The 21,434-nt window shown below is 33.5% G+C and overlaps 1 protein-coding gene and 1 long non-coding RNA gene across 2 annotated transcripts in view; one reads left to right on the top strand and one right to left on the bottom strand.

Moving 5' to 3' along the window:
- The window catches only part of LOC134700479 (uncharacterized), a 521,631-nt gene that overhangs the window by 201,113 nt on the left and 299,084 nt on the right, over nucleotides 1–21,434 (bottom strand). The window lies entirely within an intron of this gene.
- On the top strand, nucleotides 754–20,432 carry LOC134700486 (uncharacterized). Its single transcript, XR_010103894.1, has 3 exons — nucleotides 754–782; nucleotides 18,923–19,015; nucleotides 19,851–20,432. It is a non-coding gene; the product is annotated as an uncharacterized LOC134700486 (long non-coding RNA).

The following is a 21,434-nucleotide window of genomic DNA, read 5'->3' as shown; positions in this document are numbered from 1 at the left end:
AACGGTCTAATCTATATAAACAAAACGAGAAACGAGAAACACGTATATATAACATAAACAAACGACAACTACTGTACATCAGATTCCTGACTTAGGACAGGTGCAAACATTTGCAGCGGGATTAAACGTTTTAATGGATCCAAACCTTCTCCCTTTTTCTCTGAGACTACTATAACACATGTGTTATAGTAGTCTCAGCTTTTTCTGTAGGAACTTGAGAGGATTCCCGAGATTATCATTTATGCAATGATTGCTCACAAAAAGCTAGGGGAGTCCAATCCCGGATTCCATCCCCTTCGACCCGCCACAGAATACAGATATAATTGATAATTGTTATTTAAAAGTCATATACTATAGCCACTATATAGTACAAGAACCGAACACCTGTTTTGTGTTATATATACATACACCACATCTTCCTATGTCTATATAGCTGATTTACCGTAAATAACTGCGAGAAAATTAATAAAACACAAGTTGATAATTGTCTCTTCTCTGCTAATTTTAATGTGCATGCAATATTCACTCTGATTTACTTGTGAGACCACCGACACTAATAATAATTACCTACAAAATAATAGGTGCCCCTTCACTGGGAAGGGCATTTCGGATCTGATCAATTTATTGGTTCCATTCCCCCATTCTACACTTCTCCTCAGAAAAAATGCCTTGCAATGCGTCATATTTATCTGGACTACTAACTTACTTCCATATAACTTCGAAAACAGACAATAATCTATTTCATTGGATGAGATTGTGCTCACGGATTTTTTAATGGATTGGTAATTTTTATTTATAGCACAAGTTTACCAAACAAGATTATCACATTTTTCACCCTACAAATCAAATGGTTGCCTCCTCTCCTGACTGACTTACACTAGCTAAAAACATATAAACATATTCATATGAATATTTGGTATCATTTGATTTATTTTGTGTGACAACTCTTCACCAATGACCTGAGTGATTAGGGGGGGGGGGGGGGGGGGTAGTCCAAATAATTATGACGTCTTGAAAGGCTATTATATTTTTTTTCTTTGACGCCTAACATCGACATAGAAAAAAAATATGATAGCCTTTCAAGACGTCATAATTATTTGGAAAGGGGGGGGGGGGGGGGTTCAGATGGGGGATGGTTGCCTCAGTCATGTTTCTGTAATCAACAAAATTTTTCACACAAAAAGGGGGGCAGGGATTTCTCCTTAATAAGAAATCTCTATTTTCAGCATAAGCTCATATAAATTTGCCTTTTGAAGAACTGAAATTAATATGAGACGGCTAATGATTTTTCAGATGCTTTACATTAAAATACACCCATGTGACATACACAATTATATATAACGTTAGATCCAAATTTAAAAAGCTATTTTTTTTCAATATTCAAATAATGTAGGATCAAATCTTGATACTTGTATGTAGTTGAAATTGTTAGCTTTAAACATTAAAAAATGAACACCCAAAATTTAAACATAAGAGTGACCATGTAGTCTTTATTAATGTATGCTATTGTTATGAAACTAGGTCATTGTAGGTAAACTGGCATCTATCCCCTTAAATCTTTGTTCCCAGTCACCCCAAGTTTGATTTAAATTAGTCAAGTATATCTACTCTATTATCATGATTAGGTCTCTAGTTTTGATAGTTAATAACTTGCAAATTAAAATCATACTACTCCCAAATTTATATTTCTTTAAATATTATGGATGAAATAGCAAGTAAGAGATGAAATTAAATTGGATGAAATGTGGCATTTATTTTTGTTAAAAAAGTATGTCTGATGTTGTCAAACTTAATTATAGACCCTTAAGGGGTGGATCCAGTCATTTTAAAAAGGGGTGGGGTGGGATTCTAACCCAGGACAAAAGGGGAAAGGGGGGGGGGGGTCCAATTACATGTCCCCATTCAAATGCATTGATAATCCAAAAAAAGGGGGGTTCCAATCCCTTGAACCCCCCTCTGGATCTGTGCCTGCCCTTTAAAAATAAAATGATCCTTATTTTGAGTTAAAGCTTATAAATTTTTCTATAATGCTTCTCAGGGGCGGATCCAGCCATTTTCAAAGGGGGGTCCCAACCATGAGTAAAGAGGGGTTCCAACTATATCTCCCATTCAAATGCATTGGTCGGTAAAAGAAAAGGATTCCAACCCTTGAATCTATGGTCAGGTTGTTGTCTCTTTGACACATTCCCTTTTTCCATTCTCAATTTTATCATGTAGTCGTCGTTGTCCCAGGACATTTAGTTTCCGCTTAATTACTTTAGTACAAGTTAATAGAAATCTGTGAAATTCAAACACAAGGTTTGTGACCAGAGTTTTTGTTCAGAGTTTAGGAATAACATGAATTAGGGGCCAAAAGGGGCCAATATTAAACTTTGTTTGATTTTATATAAAATTGAATTATTGGAGTTCTTTGATATGCCAAATCTAACTGTGTATTAAGATTCCTAGTTTTTTTGGTCCTGTTTAAATTGGTCTACCTTAAGGTCCAAAGGGTCCAAAATTAAACTTATTTTGATTTTAACAATATTTAAATTCTTGGTGTTCTGATTAATATGCTGAATCTGAATATTTACTTCGATTTTTTTATTATGGGCCCAAATTTCAAGTTGGTCCAAATCGGGGTCCAAAATTTTACTTTGTTTGATTTCAACAAAAAATGATTATATGGGGCTCTTTGATATGCTGAATCTAACCATTCGTTAAGATTTTTTATATTTTGTCCCATTATCAAATTGGTCCACATTGAGTTCTAAAGGGCCCAAAATTTAACTTTATTTGATTTCATCAAAAAATGAATTATTGGGTTTCTTTGATCATGTTGATATGCTGCATCTAACCATGTATTGAGATTTTGAATATTGGACCATTTTGGAGGTTAATTGTCAATTTAAATTTTTTTAAGTACTTGGACCACATTCATTCTGTGTCAGAAACCTATGCTGCATCAACTATTGAATCACAACAAAAATCTAAAATTCAGAGTTGTATCGAGCTTGAATGTTGTGTCCATACTTGCCCAAACTGTTCTGGGTTCAACCTGTACGTTTGTATCAAGCTGAGCCATGCATAGCATTTTTATTGGTTATTTATATATTAATTTGAAATTTTGACGAGTGAGACACATACTGATTATACTGTTAACAATATTTCAGAGTTTAACGTAGTCAAGCGAAACAAATTATAGAAGAATAGTTGAATCATGTCTTTTTTGTCAAATGAAAAATTAGTACGAACACAAAGAAAAAGTATGGGAATGTTTGTTTTTAAACTATTGACTATAGTGTTTTGACATTTTATGTGACTGTTTATTTTATCTTCTATTATAAATCACCGGATTATAAATACTACGCAGTTTTTAACCTACAGCAGAGAATCTGACATTGTAAACAATAAGGCAATTAAATATCATCTGGTTTCTATCTTTCATACTTTTCTATGTATGTATCTATGAAATAGTTCAGTTTAATAAAATGTAGTTATAGAAGCAGTCACGTTTATTTAGTATAGTTGTGTTATATATATAAGAATCCAAATGCAGTTATAAATACACAACAGTTTTTTTTCGGATTTTGTATGATAGTACAGAAAGCAGTCACGTTTATTTAGTATAGTTGTGTTATATGTATAAGAATCCAAATGCAGTTATAAATACACAATAGTTTGGCGACGAGGATGGCCATTAATTGTCTTTAATTCAAAGGACTTTTCCGAAAATAATTTTCTGTGAAATTACCTTGGTTAATTAGACAATGGCGGGATATATAGGGAAAATAGAGCCGTTTGATGATAGTACAGAAACGTGGAGTTCGTACGTTGAAAGACTGGAACAATATTTTGCAGTGAACGCACTTGAAAATGAGAAGAAGGTTCCAGCTTTATTGACATTATTAGGTGGGAAAACCTATGGACTTCTTAGAAATTTGACTTTACCGGATAAACCCGCAACTAAATCGTATGACGATATTGTAAAGTTATTGAAAGACCATTTAAGTCCGAAACCATTGATTGTCGCAGAGAGATTTCGTTTTTATAAACGTTATCAAATACAAGGAGAAACTGTAAATAAATATGTAGCAGAACTTAGAAAGTTTGCCGAATATTGTGAATTTGGGAACTTAAATGAATCTTTAAGAGACCAGTTTGTGGTTGGACTTAAAGATGAACAGACACAAAAGAAACTGTTAACTGTGCCGGACTTAACTTTTGTGAAAGCTATCGGAATTGCTATAGCCGTAGAGACTGCAAACAAAGATGCAATTGAGTTAAGAGGGAAATTCAACACCGAAAGTTCTGTAAACAGGATACAACGACAGCAACGTAAACCGCCACCAAGTACAACAGATAGACAAAAATCGTTCGTATGCTACCGATGTAATGGAAAGAATCACAAAGCAGATACATGTAGATTTAAAGACGCGGTGTGTCACAGCTGTAATAAAAAAGGGCACATTCGTAAAGCGTGTAGATCATCCGGTAAACCGAAACAAAGACCGGCGCAAAAGAATGTTAATTCCTTGGATAATCAATCACGGGAATACACAAGTGATGAGGATGATTACTTAGGAATTCACAGTGTTAAAAAATTCCAATCAGGATTCAATTTGGATTACGCCAAATGTGCATGGAAAAGAAATTAGAATGGAGCTGGATACAGGTTCAGCCGTGTCAGTAATTTCTGCTGTGGATTACGACAAGTATTTTCAAAATGAAAAACTTGAAAGTGCAAATGTCACCCTGAAAACGTATTCAGGAGAGTTGTTAATTCCAACTGGATATATGAATGTGCAAGTTAAATATAATGGTCAATGTGAAAATCTTAAATTGTATGTAGTGCAAAAAGGTGGCCCTGCATTGTTTGGGCGTGATTGGTTAAGGAAAATCAATTTAGATTGGAAAAATCTCAAGTGGATTAATAAAATTTCAGTATCAAGAAATTCAAATGAAAAGCTGGATTTATTACTGAAGGAGTATTCAAATTTATTCCGTGAGGGAATAGGGTGTGTTGCAGATATAAAAGCACATCTCACGTTAAAAGAAAATGCTTCACCGAAATTTGTAAAAGCTAGACCGGTGCCATTTTCAGTCAAACCGCAAGTGGAGCGAGAGCTAATAAGGCTTGAAAAGGAAGGAATAATTTCAAAAGTCGACACAAGTGAATGGGCATCACCAATTGTCCCCGTTATGAAATCAAATGGTACAATTCGTATATGTGGAGATTTCAAAACCACCGTGAATCCTATGCTTAATGTGGATCAGTACCCGCTTCCGCGGACCGATGAGATATTCGCTACTCTCGCAGGAGGACAGAAATACACGAAACTGGATCTCCGTAATGCATATTTACATATGGAGGTAGACGATGAGTCAAAACCATTGATGACTCAATACACACAAAGGACTGTATCGTTATAATAGGATGTTATTCGGAATTGCGTCAGCACCAGCTATATGGCAAAGAACAATGGACCAGGTATTAAATGGACTTGATAGTGTACAATGCATGTTGGACGACATGATTATAACGGGCCCTGATGACGAAACACACTTACAAAACTTGAAAAATGTGTTACAGAGACTTCAGAACTATGGTTTTAGGGCAAACTTGCAGAAATGTTCTTTCCTCAAGGACAAAGTCATATACTGCGGACATGAAATTAGTGCAGATGGACTCAGGAAAACTACAGACAAAGTACAAGCTGTAATGGAAACTCCGACTCCGAAAAATGTAAAGGATGTACGTGCATTCTTAGGACTAATAAACTATTATCACAGATTTATGCCTAATTCAGCAACTGTACTTAAACCATTGAATCAACTGCTAGAAAAAGAGCGAATATGGCGCTGGACAGACGATTGTGAAAAGGCCTTCAAAAAGGCAAAGGAGCTTATTACGTCAGACCAAGTGTTAACACACTACAACCCCGAATTACCAGTCCGTTTAGCGTGTGATGCTTCGCCATTCGGACTTGGAGCAGTGTTATCTCACGTTATGCCAGATGGATCGGAAAGACCAATTTCTTTCGCATCGAGGAGTCTTACAAAATCCGAAAAGAACTATGCACAAATCCAAAAGGAGGCGCTTGGAATAGTGTGGGGAGTGAAGAAATTTAACACATTTCTGTACGGTAGGAAATTTTCTTTAATTACTGATCATCAACCTTTAACAGCAATTTTTAATCCTGAAAAATCAATTCCTGTAACTACCGCCGCTAGGTTACAGCGTTATGCTATTTTTCTCTCTGGATTTACATACAACATCGAATACAAAAATACAAAGAAACACAATAATGCAGACGCATTATCGCGACTACCGATGCAAAGTGACATGAACATTAACAGTGAAGACGCAGATGATCTTTTTCACGTGTTACAAATTGAGGACCTTCCAATTACGAGCGCCGAAATTCAACGTGAAACTCGAAAAGAAAAGGTATTAGCATCAGTTTTGTACCAAGCAATGAATGGATGGGAAATAACGGACGATTCGTTAATAAAACCTTATTTCACTCGCAGAAATGAATTAACTGTTAGTCATGGTTGCCTTCTGTGGCCGAAAAATCACCGGAACAAACCAAAAACAATGAAATGTCAATGCCGCGACGAAATCCAATAAGAGAACGAAATCCACCAAAAAGATTAATTGCCGAAATGGAATAGTCAGTGTGCATAAATAGGACTTTTATGGTTACACATTATGAGGCATAATAACCCTCGTGTAATCATAATCAGACCAGGGTCTGATCTTGCATGATATTGAGAAAATATTGTAAACTGCATGACCTATCTTTCTATCTATACTCTTTATATTTGTTTTCAATTTGCTAGGTCAATTTTCATTCATAATTCTTATCACGCGAACATGTGATCACACGTTTGGAATTAGCAGGGAGGAACTATAGTGTTTTGACATTTTATGTGACTGTTTATTTTATCTTCTATTATAAATCACCGGATTATAAATACTACGCAGTTTTTAACCTACAGCAGAGAATCTGACATTTTACAATAAGGCAATTAAATATCATCTGGTTTCTATCTTTCATACTTTTCTATGTATGTATCTATGAAATAGTTCAGTTTAATAAAATGTAGTTATAGAAGCAGTCACGTTTATTTAGTATAGTTGTGTTATATATATAAGAATCCAAATGCAGTTATAACTAGTATCTCAATTGTTTGTAAAACAATTGAAAGGTCTTTCCTGTAAAAGTGATGTTTTCGTAATGTACTTTGTACGACCTTTCGTTTGATATACGACAAGCAGAACTTCTGAAACTTTTCGCTTTTAATACTTAATGACCTCATCCGCCGACATTTTTTTTAGATCGGATGTATGATAAATGTAACATAGAGTAGATGAGCTTTCATTTGATATGCGACAATGCTATGTTCTAGAAAGTTTGATGTTTGCACTTAATAACCCTATCCAACTCGTTTTTGGAGGTTAGGAATATGATTTTTCAAATGTACACATCATGACCTTTCATTTGATATACAACAACCCTATCTTAAAAGAAAATTTATTTTTTGCACTCAATAACCCCATCAAACCCATATTTGAGAGATGTCAATTTGAAATTTGAAATGTATGCTTTATGTTCTTTCATTTGATATGCGACAACCTTACCATCTGAGAAATTTGAATGTTTGCACTAAATGACCCCATCTTGCCCACTGGGATGAAAAGGGGATTTAAAATTTTTATTTTTTAGGTAGAGTTCATTAAGACCTTCAATTTGATATATCAGATGACCCCATTTGACAAAGTGCAAAAAAATGATGCAATATCAACTCTATAAATAGAAGTTATGAAACTTACAAAGTCAATGCAAAACTTGAAAATTTCAAATTGAATTTTTGGCGTTTTTTTCCATGGAATGTTTTTGGTATTTGGTCAAACATATAACTATGTTAACCTCTTCAATTTCTAAAACATTTTAAGAGGTAAGCTCTTGTTGATTCAGAAATACATGCCTCCGCTCGCAAAACTTCAAACTGCATTATCTCTAAAACGACAATAGATATCTCAAATCCGTTAAATGATAAATGATCTACAGTTAAAGAACAACATTATAGAAAAAGAATTGGGACAATTTCAAAGTTCACCAAGGTCACAATTAATCATCAAATATATGATGCAATACCAAACTTGAGAACCGGAAGTCGTTGAGACATGGGACTACCACCATTCAACTCAGGACCACTTTACCTTTCAAATATCACAAGGTCAAGGTCATAGTATACTGTGAAGGTCAAGGTGAAATTTCATCATGATCTGACATTGACCTCAAATTGAAGGTCTTGAATTACTGATCATCTTTGCAGTTTATAGTAGGTTGATATCTGTTTTCTCTAAAAAGATATACACAAAATACTATACTTTTAAGAATCATCCCGTTGTAACTTTTGAACAGACAGTCGGACATTTTTGGACTTATCATATAAAATGTAGAGCTCCTCGAGAGGAACATTTTATACGCTGTATGTGTGCAGCAAAGTCTTATCGTTTTCCTAATATGTAAGCTTGAAATTGCAGCGTAATTTTATTTTGCACTCTGTGACCTTTGACCTTGAGTGCGTATTGAAGGTCACATGCATTTAAGATTATTGGTGAAGGTCCCAAGTCTCTATGACTTCCTTTTACACTTAATGACCTCATCAGCCTACATTTTTGAGATCGGAAGTATGATGTATGTAACACAGGATAGATGAGCTTTCATTTGATATGCGACAACGCCATGTTCTAGAAAGTTTGATTTTTGCACTTAATAACCCCATCCAACTAATTTTTGGAGGTCAGGAATTTGATATTTCAAAGTTACACATCATGACCTTTTACTTGATATACAACAACCCAATTGTAAAAGAATTTTTTTTGCACTCAATGACCCCATCCAACCAAATTTCGGGGGACGTGAATTTGAAATTTGAAATGTACGCTTTATGTTCTTTCATTTGATATGCGACAATATTACCATCTGAAAAATTTGAATGTTTGCACTAAATGACCCCACCCTTCCCCCTGGGATGAAAAAGAGGTTTAAAATTTTCATTTTTAAGCAGAGTTTATTGAGACCTTCAATTTAATATATCAGTTGACCCCATTTGGCAAAGTGTCAAAAATGATGCAATATCAACGATATAAATAGAAGTTATGAAACTTACAAAGTTAATGCAAAACATGAAAATTTCAAAATGATTTTTTTGGTGTTTTTTCCCATGGAATGTTTTTGGTATTTGGTCAAACATATAACTATGCCAACCTCTTCAATTTCTTTAACATTTTAAGTGGTAAGCTGTTGTTGATTCAGAAATACATGCCGCCGCTCGCAAAATTTCAAACTGCATTATCTCTTAAACGACAGCAGATATCTCAAATCTGTTAAATGGTAAATGATCTACAGTTAAAGGACAACATCATAGAAAAAGAATTGGGACAATTTCAATGTTCACCAAGGTCACAATTAATCATCAAATATATGATGCAATACCAAACTTGAGAACCGGAAGTCGTAGAGACATCGGACTATCACCATTCAACTCAAGACCACTTGACCTTTCAAATATCACAAGGTCAAGGTCATAGTATAATGTGAAGGTCAAGGTGAAATTTCATCATGACCTGACATTGACCTCAAATTGAAGGTCTTGAATTACTGATCATCTTTTCAGTTTATAGTAGGTTGATATCTGTTACCTTTAAAAAGATATACACAAAATACTATACTTTTAATAATCATCCCGTTGTAACTTTTGAACAGACGGTCGGACATTTTTGGGCTTATTATATACAATGTAGAGTTCGTCGAGAGGAACATTTTATACGCTGTATGTAGGCTGCAAAGTCTTATCGTTTTCCTAATATGTAAGCTTGAAATTGCAGCGTAATTTTTTTTTGCACTCTGTGACCTTTGACCTTGGGTGCATATTGAAGGTCACATGAATTAAAGATTATTGGTGAAGGTCCCAAGTCTCTACGACTTCCAGTTCTTGAAATAGATTTTTTCTAAAATTGTATACAATTTTTCAAGGGGAATAACTCCTTATAAGGGTTAATAACAAAATGATTGTATATGTTCATTAACATTGTCATCTGTTCTTGTACATGTTGCCGTTTTCAAATCGATTCTATCTCTAACATTGTTTGAGAAATGAGCAAAGGAAAGAAATTGTTTCAAGGGGGAATAACTCTCAAAGGGGATGATGAAATTCTATGCAGCCTCATATGGTAATACATCATGATGAGATGTACCTATTGTCCAAATAAGATCATGATATCTTTAAAAACAACGAGGGGGGGCCATGTTGAAAAAAATCAATAAAAGGGAGATAACTTCTAAAGGGGATGATGAAATCCTACACAGCCTCATCTGGTAATACTTCATAATGAGGTCTACCGATGGTCCATATTTGGTTTTGATAACTCCAATAGAAACGAGGGGAGGCCATGTCAAACAAATGCTGGATGAAAAAAAAAAAAAAAAAACTAGTATCTCAATTGTTTGTAAAACAATTGAAAGGTCTTTCCAGTAAAAGTGATGTTTTCGTAATGTTCTTTGTACGACCTTTCGTTCGATATACGACAAGCATACCTTCTGTAACTTTTCGCTTTTTACACTTAATGACCTCATCCGCCTACATTTTTTAGATAGGAAGTATGATATATGTAACACAGGGTAGATGAGCTTTCATTTGATATGCGACAACGCCATGTTCTAGAAAGTTTATTTTTTGCACTTAATAACCCTATCCAACTAATTTTTGGAGGTTGGGAATTTGATATTTCAAATGTACACATCATGACCTTTCATTTGATATACAACAACCCTACCTTAAAAGAACATTTATTTTTTGCACTCAATGACCCCATCCAACCAATTTTTGGAGGTTGGGAATTTGATATTTCAAATGTATACATCATGACCTTTCATTTGATATACAACAACCCTATCGTAAAAGAAAATTTATTTTTTGCACTCAATGACCCCATCCAACCAATTTTTGGGGGACGTCAATTTGAAATTTGAAATGTACGCTTTATGTTCTTTCATTTGATATGCGACAACCTTACCATCTGAGAAATTTGAATGTTTGCACTAAATGAACCCACCCTGCCCACTGGGATGAAAAGGGGGTTCAAAATTTTCATTTTTAGGTAGAGTTTATTTAGACCTTCAATTTGATATATCAGATGACCCCATTTGACAAAGTACAAATAATGATGCAATATCAACTATATAAATAGAAGTTATGAAACTTACAAAGTCAATGCAAAACTTGAAAATTTCAAAATGATTTTTTGGTGTATTTTTCCATGGAATGTTTTTGGTATTTGGTCAAACATATAACTATGTCAACCTCTTCAATTTCTTAAACATTTTAAGTGGTAAGCTCTTGTTGATTCAGAAATACATGCCTCCGCTCGCAAAACTTTAAACTGCAGTATCTCTATAACGACAATAGATATCTCAAATCTGTTAAATGATAAATGATCTACAGTTGAAGGACAACATTATAGAAAAAGAATTGGGACAATTTCAAAGTTCACCAAGGTCACAATTAATCATCAAATATATGATGCAATACCAAACTTGAGAACCGGAAGTCATAGAGACATGGGACTATCACCATTCAACTCAGGACCACTTGACCTTTCAGAGATCACAATGTCAAGGTCATAGTATAATGTGAAGGTCAAGGTGAAATTGCATCATGACGTAACATTGACCTCAAATTGAAGGTCTTGAATTACTGATCATCTTTGCAGTATATAGTAGGTTGATATCTGTTACCTTAAAAAAGATATACACAAAATACTAGATTTTTAAGAATCATCCCGTTGTAACTTTTGAACAGACAGTCGGACATTTTTCGGTTAATAATATAAAATGTAGAGCTCGTCGAGAGGAACATTTTATACGCTGTATGTATGCAGCAAAGTCTTATCGTTTTCCTAATATGTAAGCTTGAAATTGCAGCGTAATTTTTTTTTGCACTCAGTGACCTTTGACCTTGGATGCATATTCAAGGTCACATGAATTACAGATTATTGGTGCAGGTCCCAAGTCTCTACGACTTCCAGTTCTGAAAATAAAAAAATTCTAAAACTGTTCACAATTTTTCAAGGGGAATAACTCCTTATAAGGGTTAATAACAAAATGATTGTATATGTTCAATAACATTGCCATCTGTTCTTGTACATGTTACCGTTTTCAAATCGATTCTGTCTTGAATACTTTTTGCTAAAAATGTAAAAGAAAGAAATTGCTTCAAGGGGACATAACTCTCATAAGGGATGATGAAATCCTTAGCAGCCTCATATGGTAACATATCATGATAAGATCTAGCTATTGTCCAAATAAGGTCATGATATCTTTTAAAACATTTAAGGGGGGCCATGTTGAAAAAAATCAATAAAAGGGAGATAACTTCTAAAGGGGATGATGAAATCCTACAAAAGTTCATCTTGTAAAAGTTCATGATGAGGTCTATCGATGGTCCATATTTGGTCTTGATAACTTCAACAGAAAGGGGAGGAGGCCTTGTCAAACAAATGTTGGAAGAAAAAAAAGAAAAAGACTAGTATCTCAATTGTTTGTAAAACAATTGAAAGGTCTTTCCTGTAAAAGTGATGCTTTCATAATGTACTTTGTACGACCTTTCGTTTGATATACGACAAGCATACCTTCTGAAACTTTTTACTTTTATCACTTAATGACCTCATCCGCCTACATTTTTGAGATCGGAATTATTATATATGTAACATAGAGTAGATGAGCTTTCATTTGATATGCGACAACGCCATATTCTAGAAAGTTTGATTTTTGCACTCAATAACCCTATCTTACTAATTTTTGAAGGTCAGGAATTTGCTATTTGAAATGTACACATCATGACCTTTCATTTGATATACAACAACCCTACCTTAAAAGAACATTTATTTTTTGCACTCAATGACCCCATCCAACTCATTTTTGGGAGACGTCAATTAGAAATTTGAAATGTTCGCTTTATGTTCTTTCATTTGATATGCGACAACCTTACCATCTGAGAAATTTGAATGTTTGCACTAAATGACCCCACCCGTCTCCCTTGGATGAAAAGGGGGTTTCAAATTTTCATTTTTAAGTAGAGTTTATTAAGACCTTCAATTTGATATATCAGATGACCCCATTTGACAAAGTGCAAATAATGATGCAATATCAACTATATAAATAGAAATTATGAAACTTACAAAGTCAATGCAAAACATGAAAATTTCAAATTGAATTTTTTAGTGTTTTTTTAAATGGAATGTTTTTGGTATTTTGTCAAACATATAACTATGTCAACCTCTTCAATTTCTTAAACATTTTAAGTGGTAAGCTCTTGATGATTCAGAAATACATGCCTCCGCTCGCAAAACTTAAAACTGCATTATCTCTAAAACGACAATAGATATCTCAAATCTGTTAAATGATAAATGATCTACAGTTAAAGGACAACATTATAGAAAAAGAATTAAGACAATTTTAAAGTTCACTAAGGTCACAATTAATCATCAAATATATGATGCAATACAAAACTTGAGAACCGGAAGTCGTAAAGACATGGGACTATCACCATTCAACTCAGGACCACTTGACCTTTTAAATATCACAAGGTCAAGGTCATAGTATAATGTGAAGGTCAAGGTGAAATTTCATCATGACCTGACATTGACCTCAAATTGAAGGTCTTGAACTACTGATCATCTTTTAAGTTTATAGTAGGTTGATATCTGTTACCTTTAAAAAGATATACACAAAATACTATACTTTTAATAATCATCCCGTTGTAACTTTTGAACAGACGGTCGGACATTTTTGGGCTTATTATATAAATTGTAGAGTTCGTCGAGAGGAACATTTTATACGCTGTATGTAGGCAGCAAAGTCTTATCGTTTTCCTAATATGTAAGCTTGAAATTGCAGCGTAATTTTTTTTTGCACTCTGTGACCTTTGACCTTGGGTGCATATTGAAGGTCACATGAATTAAAGATTATTGGTGAAGGTCCCAAGTCTCTACGACTTCCAGTTCTTGCAATAGATTTTTTCTAAAATTGTATACAATTTTTCAAGGGGAATAACTCCTTATAAGGGTTAATAACAAAATGATTGTATTTGTTCATTAACATTGCCATCTGTTCCTGTACATGTTGCCGTTTTCAAATCGATTCTATCTCTAACATTTTTTGAGAAATGAGCAAAGGAAAGAAATTGTTTCAAGGGGAAATAACTCTCAAAGGGGATGATGAAATTCTATGCAGCCTCATATGGTAATACATCATGATGAGATGTACCTATTGTCCAAATAAGATCATGATATCTTTAAAAACAACGAGGGGGGGTCATGTTGAAAAAAATCAATAAAAGGGAGATAACTTCTAAAGGGGATGATGAAATCCTACACAGCCTCATCTGGTAATACTTCATAATGAGGTCTACCGATGGTCCATATTTGGTTTTGATAACTCCAATAGAAAAGAGGGGAGGCCATGTCAAACAAATGCTGGATGAAAAAAAAAAAAAAAAAAAAAAAAAAAAAAAAAAAAACTAGTATCTCAATTGTTTGTAAAACAATTGAAAGGTCTTTCCTGTAAAAGTGATGTTTTCGTAATGTTCTTTGTACGACCTTTCGTTCGATATACGACAAGCATACCTTCTGTAACTTTTCGCTTTTTACACTTAATGACCTCATCCGCCTACATTTTTTAGATCGGAAGTATGATATATGTAACACAGGGTAGATGAGCTTTCATTTGATATGCGACAACGCCATGTTTTAAAAAGTTTGATTTTTGCACTTAATAACCTCATCCAACCAATTTTTGGAGGTTGGGAATTTGATATTTCAAATGTATACATCATGACCTTTCATTTGATATACAACAACCCTATCGTAAAAGAAAATTTATTTTTTGCACTCAATGACCCCATCCAACCAATTTTTGGGGGACGTCAATTTGAAATTTAAAATGTACGCTTTATGTTCTTTCATTTGATATGCGACAACCTTACCATCTGAGAAATTTGAATGTTTGCACTAAATGACCTCACCCTTCCCCCTGGGATGAAAAGGGGGTTTAAAATTTTCATTTTTTAAGTAGAGTTTATTAAGACCTTCAATTTGATATATCAGATGACCCCATTTGACAAAGTGCAAATAATGATGCAATATCAACTATATAAATAGAAGTTATGAAACTTACAAAGTCAATGCAAAACATGAAAATTTCAAATTGATTTTTTGGTGTTTTTTTCCATGGAATGTTTTTGATATTTGGTCAAACACATAACTATGTCAACCTCTTCAATTTCTAAAACATTTTTCGTGGTAAGCTCTTGATGATTCAGAAATACATGCCTCCGCTCGCAAAACTTCAAACTGCATTATCTCTAAAACGACAATAGATATCTCAAATCTGTTAAATGATAAATGATCTACAGTTGAAGGACAACATTATAGAAAAAGAATGTGGACAATTTCAAAGTTCACCAAGGTCACAATTAATCATCAATTATATGATGCAATACAAAACTTGAGAACCGGAAGTCGTAGAGACATGGGACTATCACCATTCAACTCAAGACCACTTGACCTTTCAAATGTCACAAGGTCAAGGTCATAGTATAATGTGAAGGTCAAGGTGAAATTTCATCATGACCTGACATTGACCTCAAATTGAAGGTCTTGAACCACTGATCATCTTTGCAGTTTATAGTAGGTTGATATCTGTTACCTTTAAAAAGATATACACACAATACTATACTTTTAAGAATCATCCCGTCGTAACTTTTGAACAGACAGTCGGAATCTTTTGAGCTCAGTGTATAAAATGTAGAGCTCGTCGAGAGGAACATTTTATACACTGTAAGTATGCAGCAAACTCTTATCGTTTTCTTAATATGCAAGCTTGAAATTGCAGCGTAATTTTTTTTTGCACTTGATGACCTTTGACCTTGAGTGCAAATTAAAGGTCACATGAACTTAAGATTATTGGTGTAGGTCCCAAGTCTTTACGACTTCCGGTTCTCGAGATACAATTTTTCAAAAATTGTGTATATTTTTTCAAGGGAAATAACTCCTTATAAGGGTTAACAACAAAATGATTGTATATGTTTATTATCATTGCCATTTGGTCTTGTACATGTTGCCGTTTTCAAATCGATTCTATCTTGAATACTTTTTGAGAAAAATGTAAAAGAAAGAAATTGCTTCAAGGGGACGTAACTCTCATAGGGAATGATGAAATCCTTAGCAGCCTCATATGGTAACACATCATGATGAGATCTAACTTTTGTCCAAATAAGGTCATGATATCTTTTAAAACATTTAAGGGGGGCCATGTTGAAAAAAATCAATAAAAGGGAGATAACTTCTAAAGGGGATGATGAAATCCTACAAAAGTTCATCTGGTAAAAGTTCATGATGAGGTTTATCAATGATCCATATTTGGTCTTGATAACTTCAACAGAAAGGGGATGAGGCCTTGTCAAACAAATGTTGGAAGAAAAAAAAGAAAAAGAAAAAAAAACATTAGAAAAACAATAAGGTCTTTCCACACGTAGGGGAAAGACCTTAAAAACATGCGAAAAACAATAAGGTCTTTCCTCACGGAGAGGAAAGACCTTAAAAAAGAAAAAACTAGTATCTCAATTGTTTGTAAAACAATTGAAAGGTCTTTCCTGTTAAGGTGATGTTTTCGTAATGTTCTTTGTACGACCTTTCGTTTGATATACGACAAGCATACCTTCTGAAACTTTTCGCTTTTTACACTTAATGACCTCATCTGCCTACATTTTTGAGATCGGAAGTATGATATATGTAACACAGGGTAGATGAGCTTCCATTTGATATGCGACAACGCCATGTTCTAAAAAGTTTGATTTTTGCACTTAATAACCCCATCCAACCAACTTTTGGAGGTTGGGAATTTGATATGTCAAATGTACACATCATGACCTTTCATTTGATATACAACAATCCTATCGTAAAAGAAAATTTAATTTTTGCACTCAATGACCGCATCCAACCAATTTTTGGGGGACGTCAATTTGAAATTTGAAATGTACGCTTTATGTTCTTTCATTTGATATGCGACAACCTTACCATCTAAGAAGTTTGAATTTTTGCACTAAATGACCCCACCCTTCCACCTCGGATGAAAAAGAGGTTTAAAATTGTCGTTTTTAAGTAGAGTTTATTGAGACCTTCATTTTGATATATCAGATGACCCCGTTTGACAAAGTGCCAAAAATGATGCAATATCAATCATATAAATAGAAGTTATGAAACTTACAAAGTCAATGCAAAACTTGAAAATTTCAAAATGATTTTTTTGGTGTTTTTTTCAATGGATTGTTTTTGATATTTGGTCAAAGATATAACTATGTTAATCTCTTCAATTTCTTAAACATTTTAAGGGGTAAGCTGTTGTTAATTCAGAAATACATGCTGCCGCTCGCAATACTTCAAATTGCATTATCTCTAAAACGACAATAGATATCTCAAATCTGTTAAATGATATATGATCCACAGTTGAAGGACAACATTATAGAAAAAGAATTGGGACAATTTCAAAGTTCAACAAGGTCAAAATTAATCATCAAATATTTGATGCAATACCAAACTTAAGAACCGGAAGTCGTAGAGACATAGGACGACCACCATTCAACTCAGGACCACTTGACCTTTCAAATATCACAAGGTCAAGGTCATAATATACTGTGAAGGTCAAGGTGAAATTTCATCATGACCTGACATTGACGTCAAATTGAAGGTCATGAATTACTGATCATCTTTGCACTTTATAGTAGGTTGATATCTGCTACCTTTTAAAAGATATACACAAAATACTATACTTTTAAGAATCATCCCGTTGTAACTTTTGAACAGACAGTCGGACATTTTTTGACTTATCATATAAAATGTAGAGCTCGTCGAGAGGAACCTTTTATACGCTGTATGTATGCAGCAAAGTCTTATCGTTTTCTTAATATGTAAGCTTGAAATTGCAGCGTAACATTTTTTTGCACTCAGTGACCTTTGACCTTGACTGCATATTAAAGGTCACATGAATTAAAGATTATTGGTGAAGGTCCCAAGTCTCTACGACTTCTGGTTCTGGAAATAAAAATTTTCTAAAATTGTTTACAATTTTTCAAGGGGAATAACTCCTTATAAGGGTTAATAACAAAATAATTGTATCTGTTCATTAACATTGCCATCTGTTCCTGTACATGTTGCCGTTTTCAAATCGATTCTATCTCTTATACTTTTTGAAAAAAAAGCGAAGGAAAGAAATTGTTTCAAGGGGATATAACTCTCATAGGGGACGATGGAATCATATTCAGCCTCACATGGTTATACATCATGATGAGATTTACATTTTGTCCAATTAAGGTCATGATATCTTTAAAACCTACGAGGGAGGACCATGTTGAAAACAATCAATAAAAGGGAGATAACTCCTAAAGGGGATGACGAAATCCTTAACAGGGTCATTTGGTAATACATCTTGGTGAGGTCTAGCGATGGTCCATATTTGGTCTCAATAACTTCAACAGAAACAAGAGGCGGGCATGCCAAAAAAATGTTGGAAGAAAAAAAAGAAAAAAAAGAAAAAGAAAAAAAAACATTAGAAAAACAATAAGGTCTTTCCTCACGTAGGGGAAAGACCTTAAAAAAACATGCGAAAAACAATAAGGTCTTTCCTCGCGGAGAGGAAAGACCTTAAATACACAACATTGACCAGGGTGAAAGTCTGCGAAAGTCATGACTGGCAAAAAGTTTGTGAAATGAAAAAGCACAAATATTCCATTCTTTTTAAATATAACTGCATATAAAGAAAAACACAAACTGATGTTTAATAATAGTTTTTACCCTTTTTATGTTTTATAGGACAAGAAATATAGAAAAATAATGAAAAATATAAACAGTTACAATAGAAATGAGCGCAAAACAAGATAAACAGAATACAACAAGGCCTAAATGGTAAGACCACTTCTATATACTGTAAATTCAGATTTTTCAGGGAATGGACAACTTATTGTGATTACAAAAAAAAACTGCATAAAGATATATTTCATAACAACATGAGTTCAATGAAGCGGATGCAAGAAATTAAAGGTCAATCATGGGCCTGCCTTCAATAATGAGAAAACACTTCCTTTATAGGTCATTCATTAAAGATCCCAACATATAAAGATTTAAACAATCCAATTTATTTCAAAATGTTCTGTTCAAAGGCAATAACAATTAATAAAAAAAAATCATGCCTAATATTAAATATTGTTTGTTTCTCCAATCTCGACCGACCCTGCAAAAATGGTCCTACTCATAAAATTTTATTGTCAAAACTAAGCCAATTATTATTATATTCATTTCTGATTTTTCGGGCTTACCGGATCATCAGATAATATTCAGGCTTTTGGGAAAAATAAAATTATTTACCTACCTACCTACCCACACATGGCTTGTCAGAATAGGGATTAGGGAAACAAACAATATATTAATTTAGGCCTCATGTCTGTGAGCACTCAACCTGACCATAATATAGGACAGTGGTTCAGATATTAACACAACATATGAACATTCTATTACAACTATTGCAAGTGGCTCAACTTTAAATATCCCTGCAAGGCACTAAACAAAGAATATTAAATCTTTTACACAAAGCACTGAAATAAGAGAACTCATAAGCATGACAAGTAAGAATATCAAATGAAAGTTTCTCAAAATGTTCATTAAAACGTGATAAAATAAGCTTATTTATATTGCTGTTTTTTTCTCAATTTATAACATTTTTTTTTATTTTGTGTATTTATAGGTCAGATATCTTGGTTTTTATGATCATCAACAGGTCCTGCAGGTCTATACTGAAGAGGAATTTTAATTGTTAATACTTTTCTACATAATGTGCTAATTGGATTACTAATGTGAAATGAACTCAACTGTGTGTTTTTCTGGAAAAAGAAATAGAAAAAAATCCTACAAAATTGCTATAAACAAAATGGAGTACTATCAAAGAACACAATTGTGTAAAATGTAACAACCTACATTCATATTCACTGATGGATTATGGAGAAATTAAGAAAAATAATAGTGTCTTTGTCATGTTTGTTGTCGAAATAAACACCTGCTTTATCCATTCATGTACATGACTCCATCATATCAAATATACAAAGAAGATGTTTGAAGAACATGTTGCAAAAAATTTATTCAACAAATTGAAGGAAGATGTCTTGTGGATTGAATTATTTATGCACTGAACTGTTATGTAGGGGGTTGAATACACAGCAGCTGTAACAGAAGACAAGTTAATTTGACATGAAAAGTGTTTATTTTATTTAATATTCAAATATGAGCACAATATTAATAACATCACAAATGGTATGCTATTAATAGCGTTTTGCTTATTATTGTATGGTCTTAAACATGCTAAACATTCAGCCTTTTGTTTTTGTATGTTAAATACTCACCATGAAAATTTGTATTACAGTATTAAAGTTTTAATTATCTTTTGTATCAATAATTCAGTCTAGCAGAAAATATATTAATACTGTTTGTACTGTTATGAGATTTCCATAGAGGAAAAACATTTCCTTAAGGGAAATTTGATGTTCAGAAATTTCCCTAGAGGAAATTTGAAATACAATGATTTCCTCAGAGGAAATTTGTTGTCTTGAATTTTCCTCCAAGGAAAAGTGTTTGTCAAAAATTTCCTCACAGGAAAAAGTATTTCCTCCAAGGAAAATTTGAAGCTACAAATTTCCTCACAGGAAAAAGTATTTCCTCAAAGGAAAATTTAAAGCTGCAAATTTCCTCGAAGGAAAATTTGAAGCTGCAAATTTCCTCAAAGGAAAAAGAATTTCCTCTAAGGAAATAATTATACAGCAAATTCCCTAAGGGAAATCTTTTTCCCTTGAGGAAAAAACAATTTCCCTTGAGGAAAAATCTTTTTCCTTCAGGGAAATTTGATTTCCCTTGAGGAAAAGTACTTTTCCTCTGAGGAAATTGTTGAAAAAAGGGGCATAACTTTTTCAACAGTGGTGCTAAAAAAGTTTTTTAGGACAAATATCAGGGAACCAATACCAACCAAGTTATCAACTTTGTTTTGACTTAACTCCAAAAATTAAGGTGACAACTTTTGCACTCAGCGGAATTGCAAACTTGTCCCGGAGACTGTTATTGTACACATTAAACTAATTTATTATAGCTTGTACCAATGAGAAGTTATCCATAATTAATAGACTTTTTACTGCACATATATGGCACGCCGTTATTATATTTATTCAATTTCGAGATATCTTATTTAGTTAAATAAGATATCTTATAAACTAATTGAGATATCTTAATAACAAAATGAGATATCTTATATATTAATTGAGATATCTGATTTATTAAATAAGAT

The sequence above is a fragment of the Mytilus trossulus genome, unplaced genomic scaffold (genome assembly GCF_036588685.1).
Source record: "Mytilus trossulus isolate FHL-02 unplaced genomic scaffold, PNRI_Mtr1.1.1.hap1 h1tg000158l__unscaffolded, whole genome shotgun sequence".
Taxonomy (NCBI): Eukaryota; Metazoa; Mollusca; class Bivalvia; order Mytilida; family Mytilidae; genus Mytilus; species Mytilus trossulus.
Note: the sequence above shows the minus strand (reverse complement) of the source record. Positions and strands in the feature narration are given on the sequence as shown.